Source organism: Quercus lobata, chromosome 6, assembly GCF_001633185.2.
Source record: "Quercus lobata isolate SW786 chromosome 6, ValleyOak3.0 Primary Assembly, whole genome shotgun sequence".
NCBI lineage: Eukaryota > Viridiplantae > Streptophyta > Magnoliopsida > Fagales > Fagaceae > Quercus > Quercus lobata.
The window spans coordinates 13,164,878-13,182,545 of NC_044909.1; the positions used below are offsets into that span (position 1 = coordinate 13,164,878).

Consider the following 17,668-nt stretch of genomic DNA (forward strand, 5'->3'; position numbering starts at 1 on the left):
CCCTGCTGATTGAAGGACTCAGAGGTCACATCAACTTCCCCATGTGCATTAGGCACATCAACTAGTTGATTGCAACTCATATAAAAGTCCAATGCTGCTTCCCAACAGTTAGTTTTAATACCATTTGAGGGTAAAGGTGAAATGTTTTTTTAATTGATTGGATATGTCAATAATTGCATCCAGGTCTTTACAACAATAATATCAACAACAACCAAACTTTAGTTCCAAATTATTGTGGTTGATTATGGATCCTTAACTGACTATTGTGGTCGGCTACTAATATTAGTTTATGTCATTTTTTATATATTTTCTTTTTGTTTCCTCGACTTAAATCAACTCATTCTTGCTCATTAATGCATTAATCACTCTACTCTTGACATTTCAAATCACCTATTCAGTAGTTATAACTTGGTTTTCACAACAACAATTGGTTTTTATTTTAACAAAATTATCTAATATTGTTGCCATTGTTTTTTTTTTTTTTTTTTTTTTTTTTTTTTTTTTTTTTTTTTGTGATTGTTAATTATCTTATTTTATAATGACTTTTCACGTGGATTTTTATCTAGAAACACCATACAACATACAATATAGCCATCTCAATTACCAAGCGAAGAATATCTTTCTAAATTTACTTTGGGACTGCATCCTTATCACCAAGGGGTAAGTCAAAATATGGCTAATGCTACATGAGATCGGTTTGGAGGGTTTCTTCACTTCAAGCCTAACTTACTTGTGCAGCAGATTTGATCATGCAATTCAAGAAACAAAGGCACAAAACCATTTTGTTTATTCTCAAACCTAGATAGAAAGTTAGAAACCATCAATTCTTCCTTAACCATATCTCATTTACAGTACTTAATTTCCTGCTGCTGCTAGTGAAGTTATGTCTCTCTTGGTTCTCTGGACAGAGGATACACCGATAAGGACGCAGTAATTTATATAAAAACCATATAAAACAAGAAAATCAAAGTCGTACGCAAGAGAGAGTATGTGCAGGGAATGGGAGTAAAAGCCCAGTATAGGGACTAGACACTGATATATGTCACCTGGGTATGAGAGCAGGGCATGGAACTGAAGGGTGATTGTGGAAGAGGCCAAAATAGCCAGCTGCGGGCATAATTCGTAAATCTAAGACGCATGCATGCACATGTAGTGCACACACACGCACACATACACATAATTAAAAAATAAAAATAAAAATAAAAATAAAAGCAAGGCCGGACACACCTAATATAAGTTAATTAACCAATCATTTGCTTATTTACTGAAGTAAGTAAAAGTATAATTTGTCATTAGAAAAAATAATAGAAAATTGTACATAAACAAATAAGCTGAACAAGAATAAGAGAGAAAAAACACTAAACTAAACATAAATAGAGAATTTTGTCAAGCGACGGAATTATATGAAATGGGTATATTATTGTCTTCTACGTATATGTTCATTACTATCTAAATAACTGTATGTTGCCTAAGATTAATCTTAGGCCCTCACTCAAAAGAAAGAAAGTGTTAGTAATTGTCTAAAATTTTTAATTTGATTTGGTTAAGTTCTTCTAAGTATGGAAGGAAATTTTTTTGCATGATGTGATATGAAAGAAAATGATTTTCCTTGGGTGACATTTGGATACTTGAATTTGGATCTTAAATCAATGGATTTAAATTTTTTTAATTCTAAATCTATAAATTTCAAATCTATTGAAATGATTTCTAAAATTCCAAGAGGGTTAGATGTTATTTCAAATCCAAGAATCTCAAGGTATAAAATCCTTGCTGGATTTAGCCAAATCCAAATCCTGCTATTCAATCATACTATTGATATAAAAAGAAATATATTTTTTCATTGAATAAGTAATTGGCTATTCCTTATCCATCAAGGAATAGATTTAGAGTCTCAGAACTAAGTATTGTTACAAATGGTTTTGTGGCTTTCATCAAGGTTCCTCCCACATGAGTGGGTTTCTTTGAAGAGAAACTTAGTAAAAATTTGGATTGAAAGATATGATTGAGACTAGTTATAATCTATACCGTTAATAGAAGATTTTGGTTGGTGTTACTTAGGGATGTAATAGGTTTGGAGTTTGACAAATCATGATAAATATTATTGTCTTATTAGTTGCTTTATTTTATAGTTCGTGTAAACCCTAAATGTGTCGTATGGTTGCTTTATTTTCTAGTTTTTGTAAACCATAATCCCAAATCAAACCAGAAAGAGAGGAAAAAAACAAAAAGAATTAAAAAATACTATTACAAGGACAATCTTGGACACACTGACACAAGAACATTAATGCAAAATTTGAGCGCAAATTTTTATGTGATAGTCTTACTGTCGAGTTCAAATTCAGATAGCATTTGTGAGCAAATCGAGTGGGCGCCTTGAGGATTAAATTTTGTGTACGAGTGTGCGTACATGAACTAATTGAGTGAGTCATAAGTCATACTTCTTTTTCAATGTAGCTAATGCTAATGTGGCAATATTTGCTGCTTAGTTGTGGCTCCAAAAGATTCAAAAACCAGTTTAAAGAGACTGGGAAAGAGCTCGAGTCAAACTATGTGAAACAAAACAATATACAATAGTTAAAAAAAACGCAGGCCAAGAAATTGGGGAAGGTGACTTTGCATTACTACTTTGACCATATCTTAGGAGACTGTGATTGTAATGTCTCTCGACCCCACAATCCTCCAATTAATAAAACCTCATTTGAAATCAAATATTAGAATAACAAAAACACAACCATATATCAAAATTTTTATTTTTTATTTCTTTTGGGAAATTTCAAGTACTTTGGAGCTTTGTTACAGTTACCTAGATTCCATGGTCCCCTTTTTTTTTCCCCCAACTCCGGCCTGCCATTAAAGTGGCCCCTTGTTACATAATTGACTGATTTATATTATTATTATAAGCATACAATTCATTGGACCGTCCAAGCTTTGACTTGGTTGAGCTTTGAGAGGGACCAATCTCAAAAGTGACCGGCCATTCAAGCTTTAATTAATCTTTCATCATGGTTCTCTCAAACTCAATTTTTTGATTACCCAATTAACTAGCTTTACCAATGCGCAGTTGTGATTAGAATATAGCCAGTAATCTTCACCGCTTTATCGTGCTCAATTTATGGTGTTTTGACATCGTGATTCATGGCAGCTCATTGCTTAAGAGAAAGACTAGTTTAACATCTACAAATAGCCTATATTCCCTAATAATATTCCGTTCCTTTGTCGGGTGCTATTTGACGTTTGTGGGACAGATTTTTATTTTGTGTAGCAGAGATGTAAATTCTCTCTCACACAAAGGGTGGATCTCACGCAATTATAATTGAGATATATAACATTTCTCTTATTATATGAGAAGACTTTACATGTATGATATCTAACCTCATATGAGAGAAATGTTATATATCCTTATTACACATTATTCCACATCAAGTGGAACAGAAGATTACACACATTTAAATCATTAATTTAGTGTATTCTAAGAATTTTGAATACTCGTGTTAACAAAATAAATTATATTCTTGATTTTTCTATGTCTTCTAAGAGTTTAGGAATTAAAGTAAACTAGTTTTTTTTTTTTTTTTTGGCAAAAAAGTAAAAGTAGTTTAACATTTAGGCTCAAGCTAATAATTATATCCTTTAAACTTGCCAGAATTAAAATTATTTGATGGACAAAATAATGATGAAAAAGAAGAAAGATATATAACCATATAATAGGGTTTTTATATTAAGGGAAGGGTATTTTTGCAGTCTTGCGTTGTTCGCCAGAACATGCAAAATTTGGGAACTACACGAGTGTACGAACCTATTTGCACCCAATGGACCAAAAACTGCCATCTGGACAAGTCAGAGGACTATTTAGTCCTCCAATGGTACGGACACGCCCAAATTTGGCTTAATTATTGACTGACCGCTGTTCACTTTTTACAGTTTATAGTCTTTAATTTACGGTGAAGTCCATGACTCTATTTTCTTTTTCTCAATATACTGTAGTAAATAATAAAGACACTGTCGATTTCCCCCTTCCAAATAAAAGAATGTCAGTAAAAAGCCCATTTGAACAAAGCTTTGTGGCATGGACAGGAAAAAAAAAACAAACACTGAAATTTTAAGGTACAATTCATCTTGACTCACTATAATACAAATGAAATCAAAAGAAAGTGAAATTTTTTGTGCCAGTAGACTTTTCCTATTTAAAAATGGTTCTTATCAATGATCGCAAGTTGTGAAACTAATATGAAAAAGTGTTTCTCCATGCAGGGGCGGAGCCAGGAATTTTTGTTTGGGAGGGTCAAGTTGCAACACTAATATATTTATCAAGACAGCTCCATACACATACATAAATACACATGCTTTTTTTTATTATACACACAAACTTTTTTATTTGATAAATTATATATATACACACACCCAACAAAAAAAGAGCTTAATATTTTCAATCAAAATTATATTTAATGGCTATCTTTCATAAAATTAATAAAATACATTTTCACAATTTTCATAGTGAAATTCTTAAAAAGTTTCATTTTTTATAAAAATTATCAAATTTTATACTAATGTAAGTAAAATTATTCAATTGAACTAATGTAATTTTCAAAAACAAGAATGATCCAAAACTTGGAGGAACAAATTAGGCTCCAAACATATTTAAAACTATTTTGCTTTGACCCATTATGTGGCAACTAAAGAGACATTTCATGTGTAGTTTTAGTGACAATAATTTTTTAATGAGTCAATGACTTGTTAATCGCCACATAACAGATTGAAAAAGATAAATTCAAACATATTTGGTGTCAAAATTTTTCAAATATTTAACAGATATAAAAGCACATTTTACAATAAAAAATAGAATTGTGAAAAATAATAAAAAATAGAATTGTGAAAAATAAAGTTGTCTCTATAACTATTAGACCAGTTATTTTTTTTAAAGCATCATTGGACTAATTCAAATACTTAGGGGGGCCAACTCTTATTTTTGTAGACTAAATTTTGAAAACATTAAAATAATTATATATATATATATATATTTTAAAAAATTTCAAAATTTTGGGGGGGCCATGGCCCCCCCACCCTTCAACATGGCTCCGCCCATGTCTCCATGTACTTATAATTTTTTAATTCAATTGTGGATTCCAATTATATAAATCAATTGATAATGTTTTTTTTTTTTTTTTTGGTTAAATAATGGACTGTGATTGAACCTCTCCTATACAAAATAAATAAACACATTATATGTCTATTTAGGAATAACTTATTTAGCTTTTTTGTTAAAAGTGTGCTAAAATATACTATTATTTTTTTTAAATGAGAAAATGTAAGAAAAAATAAAGTGAAATTTTAAAAAGATAGACATATAAAAGCTAAAAGCTAAGTTAACTAGGGTCAAACATATATTCGTTTTGAATTCTATTTTCAAAGACCTAATTGGAATGGAATATTCGTCCAAAATATGGAATAGAGTGAAATTTAGACTAAGATGAAATAAAGGAGGTAAGTGGCACCTGATTAACTAAGCACCAAACCGAACAGAATTTAAAACGTGATCTTAACCTAAAGACAAAAAAAAATGATATTGTATGTTCAAATCTTTTTCTTTTTTAATTACCAAAAAAAAAAAAAAAACCATTAATTTAATTAAGACGGTTGCCGGGCAGCACGGTCAGATCGATCCGGTGGAGAGAGGCCACCAATGCTGACGTCATTCAGTCCATTTATACTCTTTCTGGGCCTTGGACCTGTCATTGTCAGGTCCATCAGGGCAGCCCACTAATTGTCCCTAACAACTTTCCCTCATATTTTTCCCATAATATAAGCCTTTGCACATCCACACTTTTTTTCTTGCATTGCACTTTCTTCTTCTTACACTTCTCTCTCTCTCTCTCTCTCTCTCTCTCTCTCTCTCTCTCTGTAGAGAGAGAGGGAAAAAAAAAAGCTTCCAAAGATGAAAGCAAGACACTGTAAGTCTCTACAAGGTATGACTCTGAAAGCTTTACCTGGCATGTCAAACTTTTTGTATTCTTTCTTTCTAGTTAGTATTTTTTTTTTTTATAGACACACTCATGGCTTTTCATTTTTGCAAATCTTACACACACACAGACATATATATATATATATATATATATATACTCTCTGTCTCTCTTTTTGACCTGATACATATTTTCAGTAAGTTCAACCTTTTTTGTTTCTCAGCCATAAACAGTCCATGGAAAGATAAATATGGTTTGCACTTCAAAGATGTGACTATTGTAATTGAACTCTAGTTCTACTTTTGGTTTCAATTACACTTTCAAAGCTGATTTATATCTCCAAACTTTCTTATTCTGTACATACATATACCTGATCTTGCATTATAATAATTTAATGATGCAGGTCACCTAGAAGCCATTGTCGTGCATGGGACCAGCAACAACATCAACATGCTGAACCCTTCAAAAATTGGAATTCATGGCCAAAGAGAAATCTTCCATGAAGCAGAAATCTACACCAGCATTCAATTTGGAAACAAGAGTTCCATTGTGATGGTGGCTTTTTTCTGATACCTGGGTGCTATCCTCCCTGAGCTTTTTATCCTACCTCCTTCTTCATCCAATCTATTTTTATTTTCTTTATTTTTCCATCTTCTTGACCTTGTAAGACCTTTTCTTGACCTTGTAAGACCCAACTCTGTGTCTGTTATCTTTATTTTCCAGTTTTTTAAGGGTTCTATATCGAAATCCACCGATATAGAATCCAATCTCCGTCCATCCCTGTTTCCGTCCAACTCATCTTCTCCTTCCTTGTCTATCCCTCCTGAGCTGTTTGAAATTAGCCTGTCATAGTGTCATGTATCTCCCCTAAAAAGTTGTGTTACAAAAGTCTTGAGAGCCACTTAGCGTTCATGCAAGCAATGGATACCTCAATTGCAACATGGGTTACTTTTTTATTTTTTATTTCTTGGGTTTTACATGTAAACTTAGAAGGATTGAAGAAGATGCAAATTATAGTGGTCCTTGTGCTGTAGAGTTGTAAAAGAAGCTAGAATTATTAATAAAATATTTCCATTTTGTTTTTATTCAGAGTAAATATTCTTTGTTTCTTTTATATATTCTGTTAAGGCCATCAATTTCAATTGTATTATTGTGTGCAGAAATATGCTGTTGCAGTCATCAATTTCGTTGTTTTATATGTTGTTGGCTGAGAAAGTGAGGAAGAGAGTAAATATTCTCTCAGATCTGTGGAAGAGTTCCCCTCGTGACTGCTCTGATGTACAAAATATCCACTGTATTATTGGAGTTCTCCCCAAAGACTTTTATTTTTTTCTACCAGGAAAGCTGTTCATGAAAAAGCTGATTACCCTTGATGTGAGAAAGTGATTTTTCTCCACACCTCATAAATGTGGCGAGCAAAGCAAAAGAAAAACCCCAAAAAAGGAAAATGAAGTGAGAGAAATAAATAAATCAATTCATTGATCGTTTTCATGCTTTGATTTGTTTCTTCTTTTAAACAAGACAAGTAGGATAAACTGAAGGAGCTGATCAATTTAGCAGCTCATAAGCCCTTGATATTGTACTTTAATTTGTTACAGTGGTTATGACTTATGAGCTTATTGTCAAAAACTCAGCATTTTCATTTGCAAATTAATAGTCCCACAAATGTAACACAAATTTAGGATGATACTGGTTATTTATTAATAAATCATTTCTCATTTCTCATATATGATATTGATATATGTATATATGTTTGTATATATATTTATACATGTATAACCATTGAAAAATAATTTATAAATTACACCATTTAACTTTTATATGTTTTCCATGTAGTGTACGTTTAGTTTTTTGTCTTTCAACTTTTTAGCTTTTTTTAGCTTATTTATTTATGTACAATCTTTTTAAAACCCTTTATATATAATTATCTTTTGACTAACTTTCAACAAAAAGCAACATCCAAATTCACCCATTTCCCTTTTATCTTGATTCACCCATAGTTTTCGTTTTTTTTTTTTTTTTTTTTAAAAATTTTCAAAACGACAATTTGATGGACTTAACAGTGTAGATTGAATGGATGAATAAATTTTAAGCCAATGGAAATTAAAAGAACCTTCTTTTAATGAAAACTATGCTCTGCTTTTTGTGCTAGTGCTAGTTATGATGAAGAACTTAAAAAACCAAATCTTTTGATCACAAAAAAACTAGCTACATAACAATTAATGTGTTCATCTCCTTGGCAAAGTCCTGTAAGTGGAAAATGAAAGTTTTGTGCTGCTCCCTTTTGATAATGGTTAAAATCTCCCACACCATATATATATATATGGCTACAATTTTTGACATGCAAAAAGTAGTGCATTCCCTTTCTCTTTCAATAACACAACATGGATAAGCAATTAGTTTTCGAATAGAATAGACCAAAGCGAATATTTCACCAATCTTCCAAAAGGATAGAGATATGTATGAAGCGACATTACAACCTCACACACCTAAGTTACTATCATGCATGAATCATCATTTGTTTGAATTATAATGTTCTTCCCCGTTTCAACTTTGCATATGATTATTGATCAAGATTCTCATGCTAAATAAAGAACATGTCAACATCATAAAGAAAATTTTTTCATAGGCAGTGTACAGACTATATAATGACTTGGTTTAGGTTGCTAAACCCTATTAGAACGATAAAATCATTAACAAATGCTAGCCCCTACACATATTTGAATTATTAGCTGGTTTGACGTGTCATAACAATGATGGTTTTTGTAAATTTCAGGGTTATTACAAATGCCCATATAACGTGCATTAATTTTGTGCGAATATTAGGCTAAGATGTGATCGTCGTTTAGTTATGAAATTATTGCATTGTTTTCATTGCATTGACAAATAAATACCATCCCCTTTCCCTTCTCACTCTTGGACTACTCACAAAAATAATAGTAATAATAATAATTAATATAGAATTAAGAGAAAATTGATATTTTAATAACAAATGCCCCTAGGGGGCGGCATCCATTAACATTGATATTTTAACAAATGTCCTTAGAACATCCGTTAACATTTTCCGTTAATAAAATGCATTGAACAAGTGGCTCAAATGTTATCTATACATATTTTTAACTGAAATTTGAGACATCAAACTTCAATTATATCTTATTCTTACTTTTTGAGTGAAATTTGAGTTGTGAGTTCAGATTAGCATTTTTCCCTTATATCAGATTATTTACTTACATACATTTTTTTTTTTTTTAAACTTTAACTTCAACAAATAAGCTTTTCAGACAAAGCAAGTCAATGCACACTTAATCTATCCTTGCATTTGAAATTAGTTGTTTCCCATAAATTTTGGAGCAAATGGACTATTTTGTATTTGCTTTTAGTGTGTATGCATGTATGAAGAGACCATCTACCAATGTTTAATAACATGAAGAAGAAATCAAATGAATTGGTGAAATGTGTCCATCACACTCATGTAGTTAATTGAACAGTAAAAAAAAGGTGAAGATGAATACCAATTTGGTTACTTAATTATCTGCAAAGACTTTGGGTTACATATTTTGAGTACCATGAGTACTAAAAAGTGGTTAGGGTGGTGACTTCTAGCAGGAAATGATGATATCCACAAGTGGGCATTGAAAAGCTGAATGCCTTTACCCTTGTCTAGGACTTAGCAATTTTACCTCTCTTTCTTTCTTTTTCTCTCTCTCTCTCTCTCAAAAAAAAAAAAATGGCAGTGAAGCGAATGTGACAACATGAAAGTTAAGCCTGGATTGAAGCACTCTCATAATTTCCTTCACACCCAATCTGAGCTCTAGTTGTGTAAGGTACTAAGGTATCACCAGCATAGGGCCCATTTTTGTCAAACTCTATTCCCGCTTTAGGTAACATGCTAACATGGCTCTTTCATTGGGTTTTTTTTTTTTACTTTTGCTCGAATCATTCCTTTCGTGACTTTGAAAAGGAGGGGAATGACCTCTCAATAATGCCTCGATGGAAATTTTTTCTGCAATATTGATTAAATTGTGAAGCTAAGGAATGTTTGGATGAAAAGTTATGTATGGATCACATTTTGACCGTTCCTTTAGTGTAAATAAAATAAAATAATTTTTTTTTTTTAAAAAAAAGGTAGCATCAATTAGTCAAATAACCTATAGTCATTATGGTAACATCTAAGCTTTTTGCCTTTTGTTCTTGCTTTTCTAAGTCTAGTAAATTGTCAATTTTGTGTTATCTGTTGAATTATTCACTGTTAATTTTAAATTCATAATCAATTTGAAATGATCCAATTAATTATTCGTTCCAACAAAGAAATTTTATTTTTATCTAATAAAAAACTTGAATTTTAAATATATCATTGAATAATTAAAAATAATGTTAACGGCCTCTATATTAGTAAAATCTTCTATGAAACCCTAGAGTATCTAATCTTTTTATCCAAAACAAGGTAAAAAATAAAATAAAAACTCATTTCATTTTATTAACCTTAAATTAAATTTCTAAAACTCTAAATTTGATGCTATTATAAATAAAATCTACGTATAATTTATTTGTTATCACTATTTTAATTTATGTGCTTACAAATATAAAAGTATATTAATCGTGTCAATTTTAAGTCAAAATTATCAAATAGGTTGTGCCCATTTCAACCAAACATAACTTATTTATTAAACAAATTGAAATGGATCGTGTCTTTGCCAACCCAACATGACTTGTTTATTAAGGGTGTAACATGGATTGTGTCGTCTCCACCCCCTTTATAAATTGGTTTATTGGAGTTGAGGGGTTTTTAGTCTTGACACAATTATTAAGAAGTTGTGTTCATATTGACCTGCATAATTGAATACTCACATTTCGATACAACATGAACACTATCAACCAACTCAAATCACAAACCATATTGTATTGGATTGTTTGCCTTGTTTTGCCTAAATAGAAAGGGGCCAAATTATATCAATTGTAACATGCAAAATCCTCATCCTATTCTTAAGGGTTGTCAATGGGCTAAGTCAAGCGGGCCTGACCCTTTTTGCTTGGGCCATGGGCTTATTGAGCTAAGTCAAGTGATCTATTGACCAATAAACGGGCTGGGCCGTAAGGGAAACCCTAGCCCATGGCCCTACTTATGGGCATTCCCCATTTTGTTTTTAGTGGGTTGGGCTACTAGGCCTAGCCAAATGGGCTACCCATAGGCATTTTTAATTGGATTTTCTTTCATTAAAAAAAAAAGGGAAATAGTCAAATTATTTATTTTAAGGAAAAAATCAAATAAGGACAAAGTTTAGCTATAAAATTGGTTGTAGTTTAAGTCTACAATCTTACTCAATATCTTTTTATTGGAAGTGAATTTTGACAAATCTACTATTGAATTACATTTTCTTCTTATATCCTCTATACTTGCCAAATTTCTAGAAAATTAAAGATCAATAGGTATGTCATCAATAAATTTTTTTTAAATTGCAAGTTTTTATAGTTTAAAATTATGTATAAAATATAATCTTATAGATCATATAGTAAATAATATTCAATTGACACAAAATTTGACATGTGTATTAAAAGCGTAAAGAACATGCAATTTAACAGTTACATTTTTGAAATATGTAGTAATGTTAATGATATTAAGTAAAACTGTAGTTTTAGACTATAATAAATTTTGTAACTAAATTTGGTCCATCAAATAATTCAAAACTTATTTTATTATTGTGGGGCCCAAATAATTTATGGGCCAGGCCCATTTACCCGTAGGGAGTCCAAAGGCCCAAGCCGAGGAGGGTTATGGCCCAAACTCGATAATATAAAGCACAGGAGGGCTTTGGGGTACTGCCGAGGACAGTTCAGTCCTCGGCAGACCCAAAGTCCCACCGGTAAGAGGGGCAAAAACGGTATAGAACTAAACTTGAAAGAAAATCTAAAATATCCAGGGAAAGCTGCCCTTACTGCCATTCAATACTCTGCACCTGACAGAGCCGTATTCTTCAGCTTTTACAACCACCCCCAACGACTTTGAGGATGGGCTGATGGGACAAGTATCAATCTTGGAAATGTTGACCCTATACGTGGACGAAGGACAGTGAACACAAGCGAGTATAAAAGGAAAAATGAGTAATCTAGAACGGGGGCTGGGAAAAATGGCCAAAAACCAGAGCCTCCCAGCCCGCCTCCAGGAGAAAGACTCCTAAGGCGAAGACGACCTAACCATGTATGCATATCACGAAAAATCCACCACCTGGTGACCAAGGCCTAGCCTTTCAAACCCACACTCTACAAATGATGTTGTTTGGGCCTTTTTACGTGCGAACCCAACACTGTTACGGTCCGCCACGAATCGTGTCCTTACAATTGGCGCCGTCTGTGGGAAAGGCTTGTGTGTTGGCATAGGTGGTAGGTCGAGAGAGTTCATTTGTCGTTTCTAACAACTGGTTATAGAGTTTTAGTCGTAAAACTGGTTCCGTAGGGGCTACGCTTCTTGACTAGGGGCTACGCTAGGTGGCGTTAATCGCATGGATAACTCTAGGGGCTTGACCGAGGAGCCAACTCCCAGGTCCCACGCAAAGAGAAAACTAAGTTTTGGACAGAACCAAGGCATTGCATGGTCCTCGGACTCAAGCCTATGGGGAAACCAACTACTTGGATGAGAAAACTGGGTTTTGGACAAAATCAAGGCATTGCATGGTCCTCGGACTCAAGCCTATGGGGAAACCAACTACTTGGATGAGAAAACTGGGTTTTGGACAGAACCAAGGCATTGCATGGTCCTCGGACTCAAGCCTATGGGGAAACCAACTACTTGGATGAGAAAACTGGGTTTTGGACAGAACCAAGGCATTGCATGGTCCTCGGACTCAAGCCTATGGGGAAACCAACTACTTTGATGAGAAAACTGGGTTTTGGACAGAACCAAGGCATTGCATGGTCCTCGGACTCAAGCCTATGGGGAAACCAACTACTTGGATGAGAAAAAGATTGAGCTTTGTAAGGTTGGCTACTTAATAACAATTCTAAGTTACTCAATCCTCGGCTCAAATACTATAAAAGGTTAATGCCAATAGGAGTGTTAAGAAGATGGAGAAACGCCCCACTGCATCGGATGGTTACTTTTGCGGGTGATATGTCCTTGGATGGTTACTTCCTACACTGCATCGGGCATTGAGCTATCATCTCGGCTAGTTTTGGGGTAGGTATCGTTTTTCACAGGTCGGCATTATTGCGCCAAACAACTCTATTAAGGTTATGGTGATATCTTTTTTAGCAAGCATTTTGGCCTAAGTGTCATTGATTCAAATGCTATATTATTGTGCCGAACAACACTTGCAAATTCATAATAGCGCCCTTCTCTTTGATAAAGGATTAGGGCCCCCAAGTATTGTACTCGAAGGTCGGCGGTATTGTGCTAGGCCGACTCAATAAGCTCATCATAATGTCCTTTCTTTCCCCGCCTAATGGGAGTTTCAGCCCTAAGTATCATTTGTTCGGTTCAGTATTATTAAGCCGGATTTTTTTATAAATACAGAGCAAGATCTTTTTATTAACTGGAACTTTGGTCCAAGACGTCGGCCACGGTTTAAAAATAAAAAGAATTCACAAGATTGTATGTCTATGCATTGCGCTATCATCTCAAAAATATAGAGAAAGAACATGTGAAGTAAAGTGATAACAATTTTTATTAATATAAAGATGTATTACAACGTACAAAGAGGGGCTTAAACAAGCCTATACAAAAAGTAGATTGCCAAAACAATAAACAATCAGATCTCTTTTTAAACTCGTCTCCGAAGTCCTTCCAAACTCTGCCTCAGTAGCACCCATATCGAGAGAAGGACCTTCTTCTCAGCAGCGCCCATATCGAGAGAAGGACCTTCTTCGGAAGAAGATGGAGGAGATGAATGAAAAAAAAGAGGCACCAGTGAACGAAGAGAGGAAGAAGCAGAGGCACTTGGCCTCTGCCTCAGTCCTGACTCCTAACACGCTGGTGTCATGTTAGGTATGCTCATAAGAAAGCGGTTGGTACTGATGATGAGTGTCCTCGACTCAGTCACGCCGAAAGGTTGACGTGACGAGTCCCTGCTTCGGATTTTGGTTGAAAGAAAGGTGAGAGAGATTTTGAGTCTTCGCCATCCCTACCCTAACCGAGCCATTACGAGCTTTATTGGAATGTGGTGTTTACGGTGGGGGTATGGCTCCTTCATTACTCGTTGTTATGGTGAACGTATTATGATTTAGTGTATAACTAGTGGGTAAAGTAAACGCTAAGGGAGGCTAAGGATTTCAGATCTCAAAAGGGTAAAAAGGGTCTCTGTACGAGAGCGATAGCCTCCTACTTGTCTTCTTATAGGAAGGGCAAAACGGAGGGTATTAAATTTGTCCAGGTTTCCAAAAGAACCTGTAAACAAAGATGTATCCGTTCCACTTCCCCACCTCATCAAACAAACCGTCGAATTTAAATAGTCTCGTAAATGGAAGTCATTAAAAGCGCGTTTTGGATAACCAAACGGTGAAAACGCGTCAGAAGTAAGATCAAAAGAATGTCTCGTAGACCGGTACATTTCCTGGGCAGATGGAGAACCGCCAGCATTAGTGAAAGGTCGAATTGGGTGAGCCATAATAAAGGCTCGGTCTTACCAAAACCCCCCTTTCCAACCAAGAGGTTGGACAGCAGGGTTTTGAGGGGTTATTGTGGGGCCCAAATAATTTATGGGCCAGACCCATTTACCCGTAGGGAGTCCAAAGGCCCAAACCGAGAAGAGTTATGGCCCAAACTCGATAATATAAAGCACAGGAGGGCTTTGGGGTACTGCCGAGGACAGTTCAGTCCTCGGCAGACCCAAAGTCCCATCGGTAAAAGGGGCAAAAACGGTACAGAACTAAACTTGAAAGAAAATCTAAAATATCTAGGAAAAGCTGCCCTTACTGCCATTCAATACTCTGCACCTGACAGAGCCGTATTCTTCAGCTTTTACAACCACCCCCAACGACTTTGGGGATGGGCTGATGGGACAAGTATCAATCTTGGAAAGGTTGACCCTATACGTGGACGAAGGACAGTGAACGCAGGCGAGTATAAAAGGAAAAAGGAGTAATCTAGAACGGGGCTGGGAAAAATGGCCAAAAACCAGAGCCTCCCAGCCCGTCTCCAGGAGAAAGACTCCTAAGGCGAAGACGACCTAACCATGTATGCATATCACGAAAAATCCACCACCTGATGACCAAGGCCCTAGCCTTTCAAACCCACGCTCTACAAATGATGTTGTTTGGGCCTTTTTACGTACGAACCCAACACTATTACGGTTCGCCACGAATCGTGTCCTTACAATTATTTTTTTGGGTCAAAACCTAATAATTTTTTATATTAATGTTTTAATTAGTTTTTTCTTTTTATATTTTTTAATAAACAAAATGTTTAACGTTTATTATTTAAAAATAAATAAAAGTTACTAGACTACTAGAAAAATATATGTTTAAAAAACATATATTATCATAATAAATTTAGGCATCCTAGTGGTTAGGTGCAAGCTCTTAAAGTATTGCTCTCTCACCTCTCAAGTTTGACATCCCTTCCTCACCTCACCCTAACGGGCCGGCCTAGTGTGCCCCCATGGACCCAAAAAACCAAATCATGAGGAACTGGAGGCGCCACTCGGCCAATATGGCTTACGTTATAGGAAAATGGGCTTCGCTATCTTCTTTTGTTGGTTTTATTTGCCGAAGGCTTTCCCTATCTGTTGAAAAAAAAAGGGTAAGTGGATCCTTTTGTGTATATTCATTTAGAAATTCTTTTTTTAGAGAGATAGAGAGGACCTATGGCAAAACCACGCCCATTTGTATCATGTGAAGCTTTCAAGTGAGGAAATAAGCTTTCAAGAAATTACGTTAATTTTCGTAGCTTATGAGATTATAGTGAAGAATAGAATAATTTAACAAATTCGTGGAGGGGTGGAGTCAATCTTTGCAGGTAGTCACTCTTCCTCATAGATTCTTTAGAACCTAAAATGTAATGTGATAGTCTTTTACAATTTTACTCAATTGATGAAACAAACAAACAGGCAAACCGGACTTTAATACAAATGGCCCCAAAAAAATGAAGTTATTAGTTGAGGTCTTAGACTCCTAGGTCCAATTAATTAATAATTTAATATACAAACTCATACACTAAAAAGTCTACACCTAATTTTCATAGGTAATTCACCCTCGTTTGAAAGATTCATCATTCATCTGCACAAGACCAGAATTTGGCATTCCAATTTTCAGTTGTGTCAAGCTCATAAAATTGAGCTATCAATTTGTCATAATGGCTAAGCTAGCTCTGAGTTGTTGTCTTTTGACAATAAGAATATCAATCAGTAAATAACGTACAAGATGATAAATATGGGCTGGCCGAAAAGGAAGAAAGTATTATTTCTAGGGCGGTGTCTGCAGGTTGAAGTCATAAATATGGGCTGCTTTTACAGTTTTACTCTAGAGTTACAAAATTTCTTAGAATCTTTTACACTTATGTTTGAGTCAATGTAAAAATGATATTGCTTCAATTACAACTCGATCAATATATATAAAGATACAAAAAATTTCGCAATTGTTAAGATAACCTATAATGATTGATGTACAATAAAAATAATATTAGTGTTGGTTTTAGTAAAAATAATGTTTTACTACCTATAATCTGTTATTTTAATAAATTGGAAAAAAAATATTGAATTTTTTTTAGAGAGTTTCAATTTATGACATCTGCTCCTGATGATAATTCTTCATATCTCTTATTCAATCATCAGAGATTTTACCAATTGAAACATGCCAAGAATTATGAAAATATTTTATCAAAAAAAAATTATCAAAAAGATTTGAACTTTTTTTATTTTGTGTGATTAGCATTAGATGGAGCTGTCAGCCTGAAATAACCGGGCTTAATTACTCATGGACGAAAATGAGTCTAAGCACTCGGAATACTAATGCCGCTTCTACTTGGGCTGGGCTGGGTAGAGTAACTTACCTAGGTTTGCAAACCAAATATGTGGAACCCTCTTTTGAAATTAATCCCTGTAGTCATTTTATATAAATAAATAAATAAATTCTTGTAGTCCTTTAGTGAAAGACGAGCCATGACTATTATATTCTTCAAAATTGAACCAAAAATTGCTATCAGATGTAAGGTTGTAATAAGAGACGCGAATATTCCAGGGATAAATTTTATATCAAAGAAAAGGCATGATGTATTCTCTTTTTCTTTTTCTTTTTTCCTTTTAAGAAAAAGTTAATTAATACCCTAAGGTTTATAAATTATTTTTATAAAAATTTTATGGAAAAAGAAAAAAAATATATATTTTTTGATTATTTTTTATATTTTTCATGAAAATGATATCAAAATTTTTCTAAAATTGTCAATTAACAAATGCCTTAAAGGTACTAGTTAACCGACTCTTTCTTTTATTCTAAAATTTTCAATACTTGGGTTTCTCTTTCTATCTCTCCCTCTCATTGGTTGTGAAAACCAAAACTAATCTTAAAACTCTTTCATGTAACATCAAGAAACTTTACCAACTAGATTAATTTGACTCACGTAAAAGTGGTGTAATTTTAAAGCGTGACACCTTTTAGTAGTGGCTTGATCTTAGCCGAAAGGTTAGGGATAGTATGACATTTAAGTAGAATAAGTATAAGGGAACATGTTTGTTTTAAATTTTTATAATTTGTTGAGGTGATAAATGGTAATAAATGGACAATAA

The 17,668-nt window shown here is 33.9% G+C and overlaps 1 long non-coding RNA gene across 1 annotated transcript; it reads left to right on the plus strand.

Moving 5' to 3' along the window:
- The first annotated feature begins 5,831 nt into the window (after nucleotides 1-5,831).
- LOC115995025 lies at nucleotides 5,832-7,040 on the plus strand. The gene is made up of 2 exons (XR_004093298.1): nucleotides 5,832-5,963; nucleotides 6,361-7,040. It is a non-coding gene; the product is annotated as an uncharacterized LOC115995025 (long non-coding RNA).
- The last annotated feature ends 10,628 nt before the right edge of the window (nucleotides 7,041-17,668 follow it).